The 12,569-nt window shown below is 56.1% G+C and overlaps 1 protein-coding gene across 5 annotated transcripts in view; it reads left to right on the top strand.

The window, feature by feature from the left end:
* ELOVL7 (ELOVL fatty acid elongase 7) overlaps positions 1-12,569 on the top strand; it is a 46,281-nt gene that overhangs the window by 18,733 nt on the left and 14,979 nt on the right. Inside the window, exon 1 of one of the 5 annotated variants that reach the window (XM_032970652.2) lies at positions 1,300-1,388. The exons of the other annotated variants lie outside the window; for them this stretch is intronic. The gene's annotated coding sequence lies outside the window, so the exon portion shown is untranslated. Of the gene's footprint in view, positions 1-1,299; positions 1,389-12,569 lie in introns of those variants that run through there. 5 annotated transcript variants of the gene reach the window in all.

Genomic DNA, 12,569 nt, shown 5'->3' with positions numbered 1-12,569 from the left:
AGTGGGCGGGTGAGGTTGGTGGGTGGAATGGGTGGGGTTGGTTGGTGGGTGGGCGAGGTTGGTTGGTGGGTGGGCGAGTGCCTGGGTGGGTGGGTGGGTTATGATGGGAGTGTGCAGAACTGGTTGGTGAGTGGGGTAGCTGAGCGAGTGAGTGAGGCACCCTGGAGAGTGGGTGTGTGAGCAGGTGAGGATTGGGGGGGTGGGTGAGCAGGTGAGGATTGGGGGGGGTGGGTGAGCAGGTGAGGATTGGGGGGGGGGTGAGCAGGAGAGGATTGGGGGGTGGGTGAGCAGGTGAGGATTGGGGGGTGGGTGAGTAGGTGAGGATTGATGGGTGGGTGAGCAGGTGAGGATTGGGGGGGGTGGGTGAGTAGGTGAGGATTGATGGGTGGGTGAGCAGGTGAGGATTGGGTGGGTGGGTGAGCAGGTGAGGAGTGGGTGGGTGGGTGAGCAGGTGAGGATTGGGTGGGTGGGTGAGCAGGTGAGGATTGGGGGGGTGGGTGAGCAGGTGAGGATTGGGTGGGTGGGTGAGCACGTGAGGATTGGGTGGGTGGGTGAGCACGTGAGGATTGGGTGGGTGGGTGAGCAGGTGAGGATTGGGGGGGGTGGGTGAGCAGGTGAGGATTGGGGGGGGTGGGTGAGCAGGTGAGGATTGATGGGTGGGTGAGCAGGTGAGGATTGGGGGGGTGGGTGAGCAGGTGAGGATTGGTGGGGTGGGTGAGCAGGTGAGGATTGGGTGGGTGGCTGAGCAGGTGAGGATTGGGTGGGTGGCTGAGCAGGTGGATTGGGGGGTGGGTGAGCAGGTGGGGGGGCGAGTTTTGGCGGGCGATTGAGCGGTTGAGCCCGGCGCATGAGAAAGTTTGGTGGGTCCAGTTCACCAGGTGAGGTGGGTGGGTGAGCTGATGGGCGGGGAGGGGGGTCTCACACAAACACACACGATAGTCGGTGTGCCGGAATGTGGATGGGCCGGTTGGGTGAGCGTGCTGCGTGATGGGGAACGGGTTGGTGAGTGTGGGTGTCTGGGTGAGTCAAGACGGTGTGGGGGTGTGTGTGTGGGTGGGTGTGGGTGGGGGGGCGATGTGGGGGGGGTGCTCGCCGAGCAGGTGTGACTCGAGCAAAAGGTGCGGGCGAGAGGGGTGGGGTTCCGGTGATGACTGTGGCCGCGACTGTGCTGTGGTTGTTCACTTGTGCTCGGGGTGGGGTGTGAGAGACGTGGCCTGGCAGAGGGCGCAACAGCGCCGCGGGATTGTGGGAATGAGGCGATCTCTGAGAATACCCTCCCTCCCCCCCTAGCAGTTGGGTCGAGGAGGAGGAGGAGAGGGAGTCCGTCGGGGCTTGGCAGCAGCGTCAAAACGTTGCCCGCTGTGGATGCCGGTTTGTCAGCATTCCTGGTGAGCAACACAACTTGCGGCAGAGAGAGAGAGACAGAACTTTCAAGCATGACAAGAATGTCGAGTTGGAATCTTCCAGTGCAAAGGCCCACGGGTTGAATTTTTCGCTGGAGAGTCACAAAGTAAAAAATGACTGAAACATGACTCCGGTGTAACTCGGTTGCACGGGAGAAGCCGCGCTACGCTGTTGGGTGTCAAGAGCTCTGTTGTCGAAATGAATGTGCGATGATGATGCTTCAACATCTCACCTCCGTGGTGAGATGTTAACTACCGCGCCTGGTGTACAGGAGCTCGTGGGTTCAATCCCGACCCTGTCGTCTGTATATTTGGAGTTTGCGTGTCTTTCTCTCTCTCTCTCCCTGTGGCCGCGTTGATTTTTCTCCGGGTCCTCCGGTTTTTCCCTCCCACATTTGGAATCGGCGACACTGTGCGTTTAGAGTATTTGGCGACTGCTCTACGTTTCCACACGATGATGATAAGCCACTTAGCTGAGCTATCATTTGTGATAGCCAGGTCGCTTCTGAAAAAGAGGCTATATTGCTCGTTGGACCTTTCCTGGTAAAAAAAAAGTTTAGTTTAATAGTTTAATAAATGATTACGTTTTTTGTTTGATTTATAAATCATGTAAATGTGTCGTACACTCGCCTCCACCCGGCTCATAATTAGTAAAGTTTGTCACGCGAACAAAACGTACCAATTCGTTACTTCAGCACATGGGTGTGTTGGAGAGCACAATTGGAGTTTTAACGACGATTCCCTGGCGAGTCGTCTGATGATGATGATGCCGATGCCGGTTATAATTGCGAGCGAAACGTCGGCCGAGGTTTGTGATATTAAAAGGATGGGTGGGTGAGATGGGGGAGGGGAGCATTAGCAACTGGGGTGAACGTGTGGGTGGGTGGTGGGGTGGGCGAGTGTGTGTGGGGTAGGTGCATCAGCAGCGAGCTAGAAAGTGGGTGAGAAGTCTCTTTGGTGTCACGGGTTGGGCTAGGGGAGAGGGTGGGGGGTCGGTAGTGGGCTTTTGAGTCTCTAGGGTGCAATGCGATCACATGGGTGTGGGGGGGGGGTCACCTAGCCATGGTAACTCCACGCACCCCCCCCCAGTCGAAAATAGCCCCAACTCATCGTCTTCGCAGTCCTTTGCCAATTGGGTCAAAGTTTGCGCCCAGCGGCAAACCACTCTCGGAATCGCTCGAGACCGTCTCGAGGCCCGGAATAGTTTATCCCTCTTTCTCTCTCTCCCTCTCTCCCTCTTTCTCTCTTTCTCTCTCTCCGCGGTTTGATTTATTTTCTTTCCACACTTTTTTGTTGTTGCCAACAACCCATCAATAATAGAATGGTGGTCATCATACTAATAATAGTAATAAAACACAAATAAAAACCGACCACTGAAGACTTTTTTTGGCATTTGTAACGCGCGCAACGTTTCGAAATTCGGAGGCGGCACGGGGGGGGGGGAACCACTGACTACTTTCGGTAGGGGGAAGGCAGAGCCAGAATCGGCATCGCCCAACAATTTTCCCGAGCTTTGCGATCCTATATTGAGGGATGTTTCAGCCCCACACCTGTTAATTGCGTTTTAGTTCTCGGGTCGGCCGACGTGTCCGTGTGTAATTGGGCGGTGTGTGGGGTGGGGGGGCGATCGCGATGACGTGACGAGCGACGCCTTTTGCGATTTTTAATTCGCGTCGCTACATGGAAGCCGCCACGTCGAACGCTCTCCCTCCCCGTGACGTCGTCAGCGCGGCGTTGTGGCTTGGCGACGTCGCCGCGGGGCTCGGGGGAACCGAACGTTCCCGTCGCCCACGAAAAACGCTCCCGAGAACAATCGGCTGTCGGCTATCCACGCGTGTGCACGCTTTGTTTTTTTAATTGTATCGTTTTTAATTTGAAACGCCTGTAATCGGGAGTTTGGGGCAGTCGCTTGGAGTACCCAAGCGCGTTGTCCCGTGGTCGCCAGCCGAGTTTTTGCCGCGCTCGCCAAAACTTGTCGGAAAATCCACCAGAGGTTATTGTTGGTGATGGAAATATGGGGGGGGGGGGGGTGATTTGAGGGTGGAGGTGATGTGGGATGAGAGTGATGTGGGTTGATGGTGATGGCTGGGGAGTGGTGGTGGTGCTAGTCGCTGCCTATACACACACAGAGCGACATTCTTCAATCGGCTGACATTTGACACTGTAGCTTTTCTTGTGGCTTTGCTTGAAATGTCACCACCACCACTGTGGTCATCGTTAGGGGCGGGTGGCGTGGGGAGTGACGTTGGGCCAACGTTGTGGTGGGGGGGTTAGGTGCAACGACCCCACCCGGCCAATGACCCTGGCGATTGCGATGCAAATGCCACCCCCGCCGACTTGAGGTTATCGCGAAGGCGGAAGAGTGGTGACAGTGGAGGGCAAAGGGCAGCGTGTGTGGATGAGGTCACCTCCCAGTGGATTCGGCATCCTTTTTGGCCGCCACCCCCAAGCCAACCCACTTGCTTGCCCGCTCGCCTGCCCGCTCGCCTGCCCGCTCACGTGACCACTCGTCAACCCATTCGCCTGCCCGCCGGCCTGCCCACCGGCCTGCCCATTTGCATGCCCACTCGCATGCCCACTCAACTTCCCACTCGCCAGTCCACTCATCTGCCCACCTTCCACCTCTGTTTAGAGCCGGGTCGATGGGTCGTTTTAATCGACTGTCATTTGTCCGTTGTGGCGGGGGCCCGTCCGGCGCATCGCTTGCCCCCACGCCGCGCTTTTGGCCGAGCCGTACAAAGCGCCCGATTGTGACGCGGGGCCTGGACGCCGTTTTTACAAAGCCGAGCTTTGTGTCGGAGCGAGCTTTGGGGAAAGTCGAGCGAGGGGAAGCGAGTGGGAGCGCGCGAGTCTTGGTAATTGATAATGTCAGTGCTCCATTGTCTCTCCGCTGGGAGATCGACAGAGCGACGTTACTTGCCCCGCTGTGTTAGTGTGGGAAGCAGTCCGGTGCCAGGTTTTCGTGTTTTTGTTTTGTTTTATAGTGTCCAACATTTTTTTTGTCGTTTAATCCGATTTGCGCGATCGTCGTCATCGTCGAGACGGAGAATCCATCCGGATGTTTTGCCGACGCGGTTGTGACGCTTCTCCGTCTTACAAGAAGCACCCCACGGAAGCGGATTTCGCCGAACTTGCCCGTGACAATTCTCTTCGTCAGGTGACCTCTGACCCTCTGGGACCTCGCAGCCGACGGCGGCACTTTCGGCACCCCGCCCCTGCTACGGACCGTAATGTTTGCAGAGAGACGCTGCATCGCTCCGTGGTGGAGAAATGCCCGTGGAAGTGGATACTGCAGAACTTGCTTCTGAGATGTCCAATAAGTGACCTGAAATGCCCTCCCCCGCCCCACTCCACTTGTTTGGGAGGTGTTACCGACTCTGAATAAACCACGACGTGGCGTTTAAAAAAAAAACAATTTCACCACTCGCCGTACATCGGGGTGGAGGGACCCCTACCAGAGGTATGTGGAATTCCCACTGCTGTCTTTTGGGGCCCTGTTGGCGGTGACGGGCGCCGCACCCACCCCACGCTGCCACGAGCGTGAAGAATGTTTTTGGTGAAGAATGAATGAGGTGTGCGGCAGCACCACTGCTGACTCGGCAGTAGCACCAGTAAACAGCAGCATCGAGGATTCATTCCCATGATGTAACTTCAATGTTATTCTCAGCCTACCAATAAGAGGTCTGAGAGCAATGTCAGCGTTTGGTTGTTTGGTCCATCTTTAAGTCTGTCTGCACGTCAGTCTGTCCACGCGTCTGTCTCGCTGACGGTGTGCCTCTGTCTGTGTCGGACCGACCCAGTGTCCGTCTTGTCTGTCCGCCTTCCGGAGACCGCCTGTCCATCTCTTCTGTGTCCGTCCGTCCGTCCTATCGATCCGTCTCTGCCCGTGCATCCGTATTTTTATTGCCCTCTCCGAGACTGGCGCCCAAGTTTCGTAAAAGTGCCGTGGTCTGCGGTCACTTCCTGGCCGCCTCCTCTGCGAGATTCACGAACCCCGGGCCCCCCCCCCACCCCCCCCCCCACCGCCACGTGCGGTTTCTTGCCGTCCAGCGGCAAACTTCCCCACCGCTGTGGTCTCATCGCCGACGTTGGCTCGTCTTGTTCTTTGTGTTGTTCTTTGCCGACACGGCGGCCGTGTCGCCCCGAGGACCCAACGCCCCGGATTCGCAAGCCAGAGGACGCCGGTTCGGTTCCGTCTCCTGGCGCAGAGGTTGAACTAACGAGGGGGGGGGGCGGAGGGTCGCATTTTGTTAAATCCCCACGCCCCCCCCCCCCCACACCGCACCCCCACCACCTACCGATTTTGTCCACCCCCTTAGTGCGAATGGCTCCATCGTGGCTGCAATCCACGATTTTGCCAGACCAGAAATTGTCAGCACCTGGGGTGGTCCTGCGGAGCTTCCGCCGTTTCCAATTTCTTTCTTTTGTGGGCAGTATCGGTGAATAATATGGGCAGTATCGGTGAATGATGTGGGCAGTATCGGTGAATAACGTGGGCAGTATCGGTGAATGATGTGGGCAGTATCGGCGATTAATGCGCTGACCATTTTGATAGGAGGTCGGGTGACCGTATAGTGTGTGACCCGCTCGCTCATTAGCCGCGCGGAATAAATCGGTGCTGCTACAGTTTCCGCTGCTACTTTTGGCGGTGCCGGAAATGTGCGTGGACGACCGCACGGCTCCCGCACGGATGGGTTCGCGAACCCGCGGCTGGGCCGCCTTGCAGCCCCCCCCCCCCCAGCGGGTTTGGGAGTGTCGCCGGTCTCCGTGATCCACCAACCCTCCCGTGCAAGAGCGCTCGGTTTGCGGGTGTTGTGAGCACAACGGCTTGCCCCCCCAGTGGAACGATGATGATGATGACGACGCTGGCAGGAATGTGAAACATGACGTCCTCGTGCGTCTCCTGGAAAATATGACAAATATTTTTTTCTTTCTCTCAGTAGCCCCGCGTATAAATACTTGCGTGCATTTTTTTTTACATTTTAATGTCTGAAGTTAAGGGGGGTTGTTAAAGTTGGCTTTGTGGTTTGGTTTATGGTTGGTTGTAAAGGTTGGGATTGGGTTAAGGTTTTTTTTATTTAGGGTTGGGTTGAAGGGTTTTTTAAACGGGTTGTCGGTTATGAAATCCATCAAGATGGGTTCCTATAGATTGCCCCCGCCCAGCATAATCTCTCTGCTGCGAACCTGCCCCAAGTTAACTCAGGTCCCCCGTAATAATTGCTGGGCGCGGACCCGCGGGTGTGGGTGCGGCGATTCCAGTTCGGCGAGGCTTTCGCGAACGAGCGGCGAACCCTGTCCAGCGGCAGAGAAACCGTCGTAAGCCCGTCCCCAGCAATTCCCATCGTCCATCGGGGCTCCCAATTTTGCCACCGATGTTTCGATCTCAATTGCGTGGAAGGGATGTCGATTTAGTCCACACTTCGCTGTACCTGACATCTCTTGGCCACCTCGACGCCCACGGAAGGGAGTTTTCACGTATTATGTATTTTGGGAAGCAAAAAAAGTTTGGCTGGCTGGCACGCTGGCACGCTGGCAGACGCATCCCACCCTGCATATGCATGCTGACGTCACGCCCCACACCCTCCAGCCGGGACGTGTGTCCCACGTAAATATACGCGGGCATTGCAGGTCTTGCGGTTCTAATAGCGTCAACTTGCAACGCAGTTTTTCGCTCCCTCAAACGGTGCGAGGGAGGAACTACAGACGAGCAGGAAGGCTGCAACAGCCGGGCCAGTGAGCCTGTACCAGCAGTTGCCCCAAGCTCTGCGGTCCTCTGTTAACATTATCGGCGAATTAACGTGTTTCCTCCACAAACCTGGCTGTCGCCTGATGAAGCTAGTTGTAACTACTGGCGGAAACGTCGTACTCGGATTGTAAATGCTGTGGCTTTGTTCTCCAACGCACCGGTGCGCTGTACTAGTGACGAGTTGGCCCACGTTCTGTTTACGTGACAAACCTTTACTAATTGGCTTTGGCAAGTGGTGGCAGGTTTAATGACACACTTATATACTTACGCGATCTTCTAACCCCACCCCCCCCCCCCCCCAAAAAAAACCTGGCATTATGGCTAATCAATGTGTGTCTACATTAATTGGCCGGTTTTAATGAGGACATGCCCCGAAGGCCGTTTTTGGGCCTGCCCAGGATGAGCGGTTGTTGATATCCAAGGCCTCGTGAGTCGCGGCGTTGGGGGAAAGAGTCCCTTGCTTGTGTCATCTCCGGTCGGGGCAAAGACAATGTCCGGCCAGTAAGGATTGGCGGCTTTACTGTCACGAGCGAGTTACTAGCTCACGCCTCTCGTCTTTCGTTATTGCAATGGGGTGAGCGCGAAGGTTCGAGTCGTCGGGTTTTGGGGTTGGTTGGTTTCTGCGTGTGCGTGCGCGAGTAGTTTTGTCGTAATAGGCGCTCGCGAACAGCACTCGCCCCCAACAATCTTGTATCGGCTATAGGGAGGAGGGGGCTTTGCCTTTGTGTGCGTTTTGAATGTGAAGAGCGGTGGCGCAGCGGTCGGCGCACTGCCCCAAGGCACCGGCGGCCCCAAGTTCGATATCAAAGGTTGACTTTCATTTTAACCGGTCCTGAACTTTCCCAAGATTGACTCGCCTTTTTAAATGAGTACCTGGTGTGGCGAGTGTGCGCGTGACACGTCATCACTGGGGAGACCAAGGCGGCCGGGCGTGGTACTCGCCCCACACCGTCACACCCTGCGCTGCCGCCGGCCTTCCCAAGCGATTTCAATACCGCTGGGTACGTGTGCCGAATCGCCGGGTTTTACCGGCACTTGTATATTTACGCGGTCTAACTCCAAAAAAAACTCTAATTGTGGAAAATCGGCAAAGTTGGGGGGCTTGTTTGGACCGTTGGCTCGGCACGAGCCAAAAACTCTGGACCCGTTTTCACATTCCATGTTCCCCATCGGCGTTAGGTCAGACTCGCTGAAACGAACGCCGGTGATACTCGCCAGCTGTCATAGGGAAAGGGCACCCCCCCCCCCCCTGTAAATTTGTGGGGTCCTTGACGGAAGAGGAGGTGGCATGCGTGCGCGCGGTACCGCGTGCCAGGTGGGGCGAAAGTTCACGGCCCGACACTCCTGACCCGCTCGCGCCATCCCCCATTGTTCGGGCGCGGACCCTGGGCCGACTTTCGGGTTTGTCAATGTCTCGCCGCACCCTCCTGCTGCTCCCCCCCCCCTCCTCCTCCTCCCCCAGGTGAGTCTGTTATTGAGGAGGGCCCCGGCCTCAAAGGCGCCGCCTTGGCGGTGAGCGTTTATTGGTGCTGTGTGCGCGCGCGTGCGTGCGTGTCTGTGTTGGACTCCCGTCGCACCGTACGTAGCCATCCGTGGTAATTAGAGGTGCGGTGGTGGTGGTGGGGGGTGGGGGGGGTGCAAGGACCGGCAACTTAACACAACAAAGCAGTTCCAAAGACACGGGTTTGTCAATCTCGATGATGATTTAAAAGTGTAAAGCTCCCAGTGGCTTCCTAATAGCGGAAGGAAGAGCGTTCCAGACGGCCACGCAGGAGCGCCGTCTGAAAGCGCCGCGCGGTGCGGTGACCGCCGCCTTTGTTCGGTGGCTTTGTCAAAATCCGCTGCTGATGATGCGCGGGTGACCAGAGTGTGGTGATGATGATGATGATGTCGGTTGAAGAGGGTGGCGCAACCGCCGTCATCGCCACCACTAAATACAAAGATCCCCCGTGTAGCCTCAGGCTGTTGGGGCAAGTGCTGTTAGCGAGGAGCACCGATGAAGGCCGGCACGGCACGCGAGGGGGTGGGGTGGCCAGAACCACGCTCGGCCGCCTTTGTCTCCCCAGTTGCGATGTCTAAACACCACACCCCAGGGTACAGTGCCTCCGTTTGAGAGGCCGGGCGGACCTAGTGGAGGCCCAGGACCGGTTCAGATACCGGGAGGTGTGTTGGCCGTGAGCAGGGAATCGACCTCGCGTCGCCGGGTTCATAGCCGCGGCTCCCCCCTCGCCTGCTCACCTGGATGGCCGGACCGGGGTTCGTGTGTGGTGGCAGAAACTGACTTTGCAACTTTTCGGGGTGGGGTCCGTGGTGGGGCGGGGGGGGGGTGGGCTGGAGGATTGCGGTCACGGTTTTCAGTTCAGTTCAGTTCATTTAGGTATAGCCCTGTGAGCCATTCGGCTCTTGAATCGGGTGCAACCACAACAAACAAAAAAACCCCAAAAACACGAACAAAAAAAACCATCTTAAAGTGACTTTGTGTGACTGTGCAAACAGAAAATCCATGGGGGAAAAAAAAAAACCAGCGAAAATATTCCTGTAAAAAAGAGCACCGTACACCAATGAGGAATCGCGGCGGAACGAGGTGGCGTTGCCCATTCGTCATGAGTTCTCGGCTGCGGGTGGGTTCGGTGTTGGTGGCAGTCAGCCCCCCACCACCCTCCTCTCGGAGTGCACGGGAGCTGGAAAGGTGCCACGTGGGGAGCGGTAGCGCAGCGGTTAGCACGCTGCGCTGCTATGCGCCGGTGGACCCGACTTCTTCAATTTGCCTTCTCACGGCCAAAACCGGTAGCGATTTAATTCTGAACCAGTCTCGGGCCCCTGGCCTAGTGGTCCGCTCAGCCTGAAATGAGTACCTGGTGCAAGCCGGGTGGTGGAGGTTCCACCTTTCAATGGCGGGGACCGGTATACTCCTTACGACAGCCGCTGTTAACTTGTCACAAAGTGATACCCGTTTTATCTACCCCGGCGGCATGATGGGCAAGAGGTCGCCACCTATCCGGGGTTTTAACTTGGCAGGCCCTGCTTTCTGATTCCGCAGCCGCTGTAGCGGGCTTGGTTTATCCATTGGGATCGACCTGCCGCTGGGGGATTGCCTCCCTTGCACTGTCGGTGAAAGGCCACCGTGGGCCGATGTCTCTGCTGCTCCACATTATCGACGTGCGTATACATGCACGTGCATTCCTGTAATCGTTGACTTTTCTCCCGCACCTGGTGCACTGCGCAAAGTCACGCGTAGTGTAAACAAACAAACAAAAAAGCATTCGCCGAATGAAATAAAAAAAACTGTCGGTTAGTGGGGGGGGGGGGGGGGGCGCTTTGACCGTACGTCACTGCGCTGGTCCGGCGAAGAGGGGGGGGGGGAGATCCAAGGGGCGGCGGGAACTTCGCCTTGAATGTCCGGTCTCTCAAGGCTCGGCGGAGGTTGAACCTGGTTTAATACTTGGATGGGAGACACTGCCCTGGGAAAATACCAAGTTGTTGTTGTTGTTGTGGGCTTGTGTTGTTGCGAGGCAGCCGTGAGATGTGGTAGTACAGCAAGCGGATTCGTGAATCCATCCGCGCGGAGCTTTATCTTGTTCATCGTGTCTCCCTTTTAATGTGCGCGCATGGTGGTTTCTCTTCGGGTTCTTCAGCATCCTCTTCATTGCGAGTGGAGTTCATGGCTACACATCCCAAGTGGCACAACGCCCTCCTGAAAGAGCCTGGATTACGGTGATGATTGTAATGACGACGGTGATGTTGGTCAAGACCAATATCATAATAACGACGACGATAACGATTGATGAGGATTATTTTAAAGTTTACATTTCTGTAAAGATTATGTCAAACGGTCGGGCAACACTTGGTCTTTGAAATCTACAGTTATCCCGAGGGTGATTTTTATTAGGTGACTTTTCCATTGGAAATTAATTGGGGCCCTAAATAATATAGTGCTTTTAAACGTGCAAGCTCTGTCGTCCTATAATGTGCTGTTTGGCCGACTCCGTGAACGAGTTCGTACCTGGTATCTGGAAGAATAACTGCACGCGTGCTCGGTGGGCTATAACGACAACTCCAACAACATTTGCTGGTCCAAATATTGGATGTTTTGGCCGACTCCATTTAATGGTGGGGTGGTTTATGTGCCGTAGGAGATTGTAACTTGTTTGCTGTGTACACTTTAATTACATTGTTAATTAAATTACATTGTTAATTAAACTCCAAGAAAAGTAGCCGACATAAGCCCTGCTGTAAATCTGGCAACCCCCCCCCCCCCCTTAAGATCTTCTCATGCTGCCCGGCTTAGTGAGAGAGGCTCAGCTTTTTTAAATCTCAAGCACGCCGTTAAATGAGAACCTCGTCATATAAATAACGCTGGGAAAATACAAAGTGCCCCTTTTGTTCTACAGCTGCGCTAAGAAGTTTCGTATGGTTTCTTTAATTTGCCGTGCTCCCGTTTTAAACTTTGGTCGCTGGCGGGGAGGGGGGGGGCTTTGGTGGGGGGCAGGGGTTGGGGGTGCCAGCAGGGTGGCGCAACCAGGTTACCGCTGGCGCCTCCACAGCAGGAAGGCCCCCCCCCCACCCCCCGTGGGTTCGCAACGGAGGGTCCCCTGGGAGGGTCGCGGACCTCCCAGCGGGCGGCGTATATGCCGCCCGTCGCCGCCCGTTCGCCGAGGTTTTCGCGGTACGGATCTGCCGGCCGACCTGGTTAATAGCGCGCCGCGGCGTAACGACCACCAAGGGGTGGCGATTTTTTAATAATAATGCCACGGTTGCTGCGTGCCGTCCGCTTCACTTTCACGGCGGACGTTTAAGGATCCCGCGACGTCGTTCGCGAAGAGTGGGGCCCGGTGTCGGCGGTCCAAATTTAGCAAATTGGTAAAACGACTCCGCAAGTTATTTGGTTGGGATTACGCAGCAATCGCCGCCGCCCCCAACCCCCCCCCCCCCCCATTAGCAGACTTGACGCACCCAGCAGACTTGACGCACCCAGCAGACTTGACGCTCCCAAGGTCATTCTTGCAAATGACCTCGCCCCGAGCCCCCCCTCAGTTCTGCGTACATTTCCTCCTGGGTTCTCCTGGCTTTCCATAACTAAATAAAACAAATGTAAGACATGAATCACGAAATTATTTATCCCCCCCTCCCCCCCCCCCCACCACTTCTGGTGGACTGATGTCTCTCGCCAAGCCCAGGCGCAGGTGCGGAACCGCCTCGTGCCGCACAGGGACAGCCCCGTTACATTGTGGAGCGCAATATACATGCCTCTTCATTCATTCATCCGCGCTACGTAAGAGGGTATAGGCACAGTCTCTGCAATTTCCTACTCGCGCCCCACAGCTCGAAAAAACCGTAGAGAGCCCCTTCCTCTTAGAGGGTACCTTTTGGCCTACTCTTCCCACGCTGTGTGCCATTACGTCCTGGAAAAGATGAGAGTA

Source organism: Petromyzon marinus, chromosome 44 (assembly GCF_048934315.1).
Source record: "Petromyzon marinus isolate PM22_M1 ecotype Great Lakes invasive population chromosome 44, UKy_Petmar_22M1.pri1.0, whole genome shotgun sequence".
NCBI lineage: Eukaryota > Metazoa > Chordata > Hyperoartia > Petromyzontiformes > Petromyzontidae > Petromyzon > Petromyzon marinus.
This window is presented reverse-complemented; position numbering and strand designations above follow the sequence as displayed.